General features: G+C 34.7%; 1 long non-coding RNA gene across 1 annotated transcript; it reads left to right on the forward strand.

The window, feature by feature from the left end:
* The first annotated feature begins 604 nt into the window (after positions 1–604).
* Positions 605–5,471, forward strand: LOC308189232. Its single transcript, XR_013946170.1, has 3 exons — positions 605–824; positions 4,177–4,247; positions 5,442–5,471. It is a non-coding gene; the product is annotated as an uncharacterized lncRNA (long non-coding RNA).
* Positions 5,472–8,511: the final 3,040 nt, after the last annotated feature.

An 8,511-nucleotide genomic window follows, 5' to 3' on the forward strand; every position in this document is an offset into this window, starting at 1 on the left:
AAAATTGAAAATAGCAGAAAAGGAGATATAAGCTTCCTGCTCTCTGTGGCACTGTGCCCAAAGATCCTTGGAAAAAAAGATCCTGTGATCATCATGAAGACTCTCATTTTCACATATCAGGAAAAGAATATTTGTAGACCTTGTTTGTGAACAACATATGTATGATCTACAACTGTCAATTATGCCTCAGCATTATGTATCACCACAGAGGTACAATCCAACATGAGACCCACAGCAGGGTTACAGCAGGTTACAGGTTGTGATGTTTGCAGTTGTAATTTGTCAGAATAACACATTTTATTTAAGCAAACAATAAGTGTATCTTTGCTTATTCATAAATGGTGTGAATCCTCAGCTGCAAGAGATGAACACAATCATACAAAAACAGTATATCTGTCAGGTATTGATACTACACAGGTTTATATCCTTTTCTATATGGCTACTTAAAATGTTGGGACAATATCATGTCCTGTCAGCAAAACTGAGTGTCAGCTTGAATTCTGAGGCAGTTACGGAGATATTCAAAAAGGAAGTTTTTATTTCATTGAATGCTGAGGTGAAAAGCATGAGAAAAATAACCCTCTTATTATTAGAATCATAGAATCATAGAATATCCCGTGTTGGAAGGGATCCATAAGGAACATTGAGTCCAGCTCCTGGCACCACACAGGTCTACCCAAAATTTTAGACCATGTGACTAAGTGCACAGTCCAAATGCTTCTTAAATTCCGACAGGCTTAGTGCAGTGACTACTTCCCTGGGGAGCCTGTTCCAGTGTGCGACCACCCTCTCAGTGAAGAACCTCTTCCTGATGTATTTTTATGGTATATACATTCCTTGCCATTATTATTTTTTATTTTTTTTTACATTTTTATGTTCAGATCACTGCAAATATCTGTAAATACAACATGGGGCTGACTGTCGTTTTATTGAATCATAGATTTTAGGAAAAGAAAGATCTATGCTGATTGACTAATCCTCTTGTATAAGGCAGGTCTAAATGATTCCTGTTTCAAGACGCTGCGTGAAATTTTGCTTGAAGTACCTCCTGCCCTTTTAATATATAAAAATTATGAAATATTAATGTGCCTATCTTTCTAAGTTCTGTAGCAGGATTAAGTATTGATGTGTGAAAAGGGGAAAAGAAACTTTTGAGAGCTCCTACACAGTACGGAAGGATCAAGGATTTGATAAAATTACACAAATGAAAATGCCATGCAACAACACAATACTTACACAGGGTTATAGGTAGAGCAGAGTTTGTTCTTGCAGAAAAAACATCAGATGTAATCTGCATGTGCAGAAGGCTCCTTGCTTTTCTATTATTATGTTGTGTACTCTATTATCTCCAAATTGTCATCAAAAGGAGAGCAAAGATAAAAGATGCAGACGATGCACTATTTTGTTTCACAGTTGCAAGTGCAGGAGTGAAGACCTGGACTTTGTAATACGAAAGATGATGAGGCATATCACAGCCCTAATCATGGATGTAGAGATCACATGAGACAAAACTCCACAAGTCCTCACATGTTTTGGCTAAACAGTTTTAATTCTGTTAATTTTGTTTTCTGCTCATCTACAACACTGAAAAAAAAAAATAAATTAAAATAACTTACAAAAACTAGTTCTTCCCAAAATCGCAATGACTTACTCGATGAAGGCTAATATATGTACATTTTTCAATTAAATTATTCTACAAGAAATTCGAATTGAGAAAATTCTGACTTGAGAAAAGCAAATTCTTAGGAAATACTCGCTTTTCCACTGACAATGTTCTTGATCACTAATGTAGTGTTTATGCTAGTCAGGTTCATATCAACAAATTACTGGACTCTGGGCAAATAAGGAAGTGTACCCATTCATTTGACAGGCACTTCCAAAGGAAAATATTGTAAATCTCAAAAGAAAACTTAAAGGCTCATATCATTCATTAAATCTTCACTGAAGTAATACATAGCAGTTAAAAGCCAAATTAATTAAGTAATTACACAAAAACTTTCTTTAGTTGATATTTTTTGTATATTTCAAAGTGGATCCTTGTTGTGTTTTGTTATAGCTACACATAGCTTAAGTTTTCATACTCTAGAGAGATTCCTAAATTCTTAGCATATTTAAATGTCACATTAATTCACAAAATCCTGTCAACATGAGCATAGAAGTATATACTTTTTACTAGTGGCTGCTACTTTAATTTCCATGGAACAAATCACTGTAGTTAGGGACAATGGAATGTGAACACAGACATTTGCAGGACCAAGATATAAACTTTCCAACTCCCACATTTATGCCTAAAGTACAGGACAATATTATATCCACATAAGTAATCTTCATGTGATTGAATTGACAGAGAAATGTTATTTAAATATGGCAACAGATAAATTATTTTGTATCTGATACATACCTGTATGATGTTTTTAAATAATACTAACAAGAATTATTTTGAAATTACAGTATTACAAGTACAGCCTGCCAAAATAATTACCAAGGGAGGAGAACTTCATTAAATTAAAAAAATAAAATAAAATGCTCTTATCTAAATGGGACTACTTCATTGTAAACAATGTTTTTCATCAGAAAACAAACAGGTTTACAGGTCGTGCTGAGATTCATAAAATTAACTAAAAACTGCCATGTTTAAAGTTAAGAAAGAATAAGGAAAGTCTCAGTGAATGAGAGGTGACCAGACATAGTTATTCAGTACATTTGACTGTGAGAAGAGAAAGTAGCCTCACAGACTATCACACTGAACTCTAACAGACATTTAAAGCACAATGGGGTGAAAAGGACCTCTTTCCTGTTCTAGAAACTATGTAAGGATAAAGTGTTTTCAGGTGATGATAAAGCTCTTTGGGCAAGAATGTTCTTTTCTTCTTTCATGCTTCGGGTGCATTACCCTGTTTGTGGCTAATGTTCACAAGAGATGAGAACATAGCCAGATTTGTTCAATAAAAGGGATGAAATAAATAGCATTCTGTTTTGGTGTTTCAAGTAGTTGGTGAGCGAGGTCAGGAGACTAGGATATCCAAAAAGATTTGTTTGTAAAAAGAAAAGAATTAAAAAACTTAACTTAAAAATTTAAAAATACCTGGTCTTGGTCAAATGGCATAAACAAATTTGTTCTCACCCAGCAAGCCAGGTAATCCTCAGAGATATGAGGGAAGTAATAGAATCCTCTTGTTAAAACAAAAGAATAAATTTGTATCTTTTTTTTTTTTTTTTCTTTCCATGATTCCAGTTCAGCTCCAGGCATCATTTGTACTTGTAATGAAGGATTTTATGCAAAACAGTTAAAATTAGTCAAAATGTTGTGTTGTTAATCAAAATTACATTCTCTTTTAATGCTTCAGTATCATCTGTCATTTTAGATCTACTGCCACATCCCCCATGCTTCCTGAAAACACCCCCAACCTTGTTCTCCACCACCCCCCCCAAAAAAAAAAAGAAAAAAGAAAAAAAGAGAGATTATAAGAATGGTGTTTCTATTTTGGAAAAGCACATTTCATAATCACTCCTAGAACTACCTGTTTAACTGATTTTTAAAAACTATAGCCTATTTCCTTAAAAAATAGGTGAAAAGATATCACAGCATGTCACATTTGACAGAGGCCAACTCTGGGCAGCAAAGAGTTTCCTCTTCCAATTCTTTTTTTTTTTTTTGGATTATATTTATTTATTTAAGCTCATAAATTAATGTATTTTAAAATTTCACAGCAAACATATATTTGTGTGGAAGAACTGGAAATTCATAAACATTTGTCTTTTCTAATGTAATACCCTTTATGTAGTAAACTTCTGAGAATTCAAATCTAAAGCTGTTGCAGTGACTTCAAAGCTTTAGATTGAAAACTGAAAGAATAACAAGTAAGGGGGGAAAGGGAAGGGAAGAGGGTGAAATGTTCCTGTAATGAACTGCATTTGAAAGTATTTTTATTGTACTTATTTAAATTACTAATGGCTCATTCAATCAAAAGTGGGATTCTGTATATTCATGCCTTCTACCTTCGCTGGTCATACCAGTTTGTACAAGCTAGCTCTCTGGTCATACCAAACTGTTTGTACAAGCTAGCTCTCAATCTGCCATTTATTTGTTTATTTATTGTCAGTTGTAACGACTCATCTATTCAGAATATGATCATGAAGAAAATATGCTACATTAACATATCACTGTTTTTGCAGAGATACACAGGGTTCTCAGAATTCTCTCCCATCTGACTTCTAATGTAAGAATGCCTACTACCTCAGCTGGTGTAAGTCATTGTATGCATTGAATATTAGTGTTAATACTCTACACTAGAGAAGGGGGAAGACAAGCATTATTTTCTTGAGAAAATGTTTCATTCTGAATGCCAAAGTAGTGAAGGCTTCAGAAATTACATGATGAACCCAGGGATATTGAGCACTCAGTATTGAATAAAGCTTCTGATTAAGGGAGATATCCAACTGACACACATTTTCAGCTTTACATATGCATATAGTTCTAAAGAAGTGATTGGTTCAGCTGTGTTTTCATAAAACTGAAGAACATAGTATGGACTATGAGTCTGGAGGGAGTATGATTCCAGCTCCTCAAGAAAAAAAAAAAAGGATATAGATACATATTTAAATATCAATCATTATGTATCAGCACTAGTTTCCATCACATCTATTTTCTGAGGATCTGAAAAATCAAATGAGAATATTTCAAAGTCTTTCTGCACAATCCTAACTAGTGATATTGAGATTTTATTTCATTTTTTAATTTAACCCTGTAACAATTTTCTTTCTGTTTGATTTCACTCCAGAATATTGTTACTACAGTCAGAATTTTAAGCACAGGGAGATAAATTAGAGTGGGGTGTGTGTGGTTTTTTTATGTTGCTGCACTGAAGATGGTGTGTCTCAGATCAGCTATACTAAGCCTTAGAAAGAGCTTGGTTTACGAGACGATTAAAAGATTTGCCTCCTTTTGATTTTTAATCTTGAGAAAACAAAACCAATCCCTAATGAAAATTGTCACCTTCCTATTTCCAGAATACATTAAGTTTCTATAACACCTTAGAATGCAAAGGCTTCTCATTTTGCCTCACTGCTCTTAAAAAGTCCATTCATGTGGGCTAGCATAAGCCTTTATTATATTTCTCCCCTCATCTATTCTTCAGTTAATAAAACCATAGGTGGTAATCCACAGTGTTTGTGTCCCATTTCTGTGTACAATATGTGTGTAACTGTAGTGGTGCAAGGAACAGTCAATGGACATTAAGTATGTTAAACAAGAAGCATTGTATGCTCAAGCATGAACCACAGATTCCCACAGAAATTCTCTAAATGAAGCTTTGAGTAGATTTTTGTCTTCCTGGCTATTTTGTTATCTCTGTTGTAAGACTCTTGTTTTTTTGGCGGTTCTGAACAGATATGGGGATAGACATCATGGTAAACAGCTCTCTTATTGTATTTTGTACTAGGATATTGAACATTTTCCCGAGCAAAGTGCAATGTGATGCCAAGTATTTCCATCCCCTGCAGCTTCTTACAAAGGGAACCAGTCCACAGCTTGCTAATAGAGATGGAGGAGCTCTTCCTTGTAAGCTTTCAAAATAATCCATTTTAAAGGACTGTTTCAGCATAATAAATGCTTGGTGACTTGAAATCCCAGTGGGTTTTGAAGAAACAAATACTGTACTGTATATGTGGACTCTGTACAATTTCAGCCTTGCGCTTGAAGTACAGTAGATGTGTCCTTGCACTGACAATAACAGCCTTTTCAGGTATAAAAGAAGAAATTTATAGTTAGAAATAGGAAGCAGATTTAGCTGTGATATAATATTTCTCTATACATAGTATGTTTTATACAGTTGCAATGCCTTGATCTATCAAACATGTCTATTCCATAGATACAGTTGTATGACATACATAGTAAAAAAAAGCAAAACAAATGGCCATGAATTAAAGAAACATTATGCTTCTTTATGTTTTTGCCGTTTAAATATTGAAACTGTGGTTGAAGTTTAATGGCTCTGTGTGGGGCTCTGATTTTTTTTTTCTCTCTCTCTCTTTGTTAGGTTAATTCAGCTTCAATAACAAGCCTTTCCTGTCCTGCTACCAAATACCTCCAAATGTACAGCAAGGGAAACTGGCATTTCAAATTAAGGGGAACAGTGAACCAAAACAAGAACACAATAAAAGAAAGAGCAGGGTGATACATGTAAATGATGTACTCACTGGGAACTAACAGTGGTAGCTTGCAGTGAAGGGATTTAGCACTCTGTTAATTCAACTGATAGGAAGACAGGCATATTTGAGAAGAGTTTTGGCCAGGTTCCTTTACTTCAGAAAAGCTTTAGTGGTTACATCATCAGGGGGCTTTGGATTTTTTTTTTTTAAAAAAAAACTTGTTACTGTAGCTAGCCTGGTTAAAAAAATAAATAATAATAAATATATATATATATATCACGTTTATGTGATAGTGTCTATATCCATTGAACTTCACATTTTAATAACAAACATCTATTTGTTGAAGTCACTTGTGTGATTTAATTTTAGTAGAATAAAGAGTAAAGCTATCTTTCTTTGTAATTCTGCTACAAGTGGTCTTGTACTGTTCCTTTAGGAGTCCAGCAGCACAGATTTAGAGTAAAAAAGTCTGACCAACGGGGATGTATTTGTTGGCCTGCTTACTGTATGTGAGTTTCTTCTGCATACTAACTGCTTATGGTACCCTACTGGAGAGGATTAAAATGTTTTATATTCCGTGTATGCATCGGAGAGGATGTGTTTTACCTAATCTTGTTTAGCCACCATGCAGACAGCTTTGAGGATTTTTTTTTTTTTTAATCCCAGTATCCTTTAAAAGAAAGAGAAGGTATTTCCATTTCTTTCGCTTGCTTTTCAAAAGTGCAGAGCTTGGCCTTTATCTTTAGGACCAAAGAAGAAAATACTAAGCATGGCACTCCTGTTTACAGGCTTGGTACTTGTTAAATGTTTTGGGCAATTAAAAATAGGTGGGAAAGACTAAACCACTCTCATAAATTTGTCTTCACTTTGTGTAAGAAAGCATAATAATATGTTCTCAAGCTCTTTGATGCTGCTTGGATAAAATATAGGTCTACAGATCCAGTGTCCTTCCTCCAAAGTATAGCAGATGCTCATTGCTTTGTCTTCAGATAGTCACACCTGGCTTCTTTTTCAAAGCAATGTCTCAATGTTGAGGGACTGTCTGCTTCATTTATTTATTTATTTTCCCTAGGTACTGTATACATGCACAGGTAGAAAGGAAGAAAGCTTGAGATTTCTTTCGGAAGTGGAAGTCTGTTGTCAAAGTCTAAGATCTTTTAAAAATCTTCAAATGCACCACAATCATTTGAGAAAGGGGTGAAATGTAGGAATGCCCAAAGGGTTTGAGAGATATCAGGGTAACAAAACTGAAAGTTTGGAGGGATGCTAGAAGGCTACAGATGCACTAAGAAGGACATTGTGATTATTCAAAAGCAAAAAGTTAACTAGTTTGTATCATGTTTCTTCAATGTTGCTACTACCAAAGTAGCATTTTTATTATTCTCATACTAGGTTCTTGCATTTGTGCTCCTTCCTTGTAACATGCTTCCACACTTCTATGATCCTTACATTCCTCACTAAAGATACTGCCAATCTTTGTCTAGGAGATGTACATATAGATGCCTTCATATATTCATAATAAAAATAATACATTTTTAATTACAGTGTGGTGAGACTGCAGGCAAATGTCCAGGGTTCTAGGCAAATGACTAGGTCACTGACTGTTCTCAGATCTGAGGTTATGCTACATGGACAGGATAGTAGAAATTGCTGGACATGAGAACTTACTGGACATTACATTCTTGTTTAAGGTGGCTTATCAGCAAGTGATACACCCTCTGGGGAATGTTTATATACCGGCAATATTGAAATAGAAGAAATCCACAGCTTGTTATGAAAGGATAGCTTGTCTTTTAGCAGAATCCTAAACTAAAGCTGCTGAAGTAGGTTAAAGAGAAAGGCCTTAACCTATGTGCGATGTCCTGAAGTCTGTAACTTCTCAGGGGGCTTCTTTTTGCCTTATCAGATATGCAATAGAAGCCCAGACGCTCTTCTAGTTTAAGATTTATTTCATCTGAGAAAGTACAGATGAGACTGCTTATTTAACTGCTAGCTAATTTCATGAAAGTTCTCTTAATACAAAGTCTTTCACCTCTACTTTTTATCTAAACACTGAAAAACATAAACTTTAGGAAAAGATTAATTCAAGAGCCAAAAATTTACTTAACAGGAAATCACTGAATTCCCACATAGATTAAGACTGACACTGTGCCATGTAGTTACAGTAGGAAAGTTGCAATAGGAGTCACTGCATGTTAGTGTATCACTGAAAAACTTTCACAGGATTTCATTCATTCACAAAATGAGTGAATGAAGAAGGGAAGCTACAAGTATCAAAAACAGATTAACAAAGTAATGGAAGGAAAACAATCAATAAGTCCTTTTGCTTCAGAAATGAGGATATAGACAGAAAGAAAGAGG

Source organism: Anser brachyrhynchus (assembly GCF_964034855.1).
Source record: "Anser brachyrhynchus genome assembly, chromosome: 2".
In the NCBI taxonomy this organism is placed as follows: domain Eukaryota; kingdom Metazoa; phylum Chordata; class Aves; order Anseriformes; family Anatidae; genus Anser; species Anser brachyrhynchus.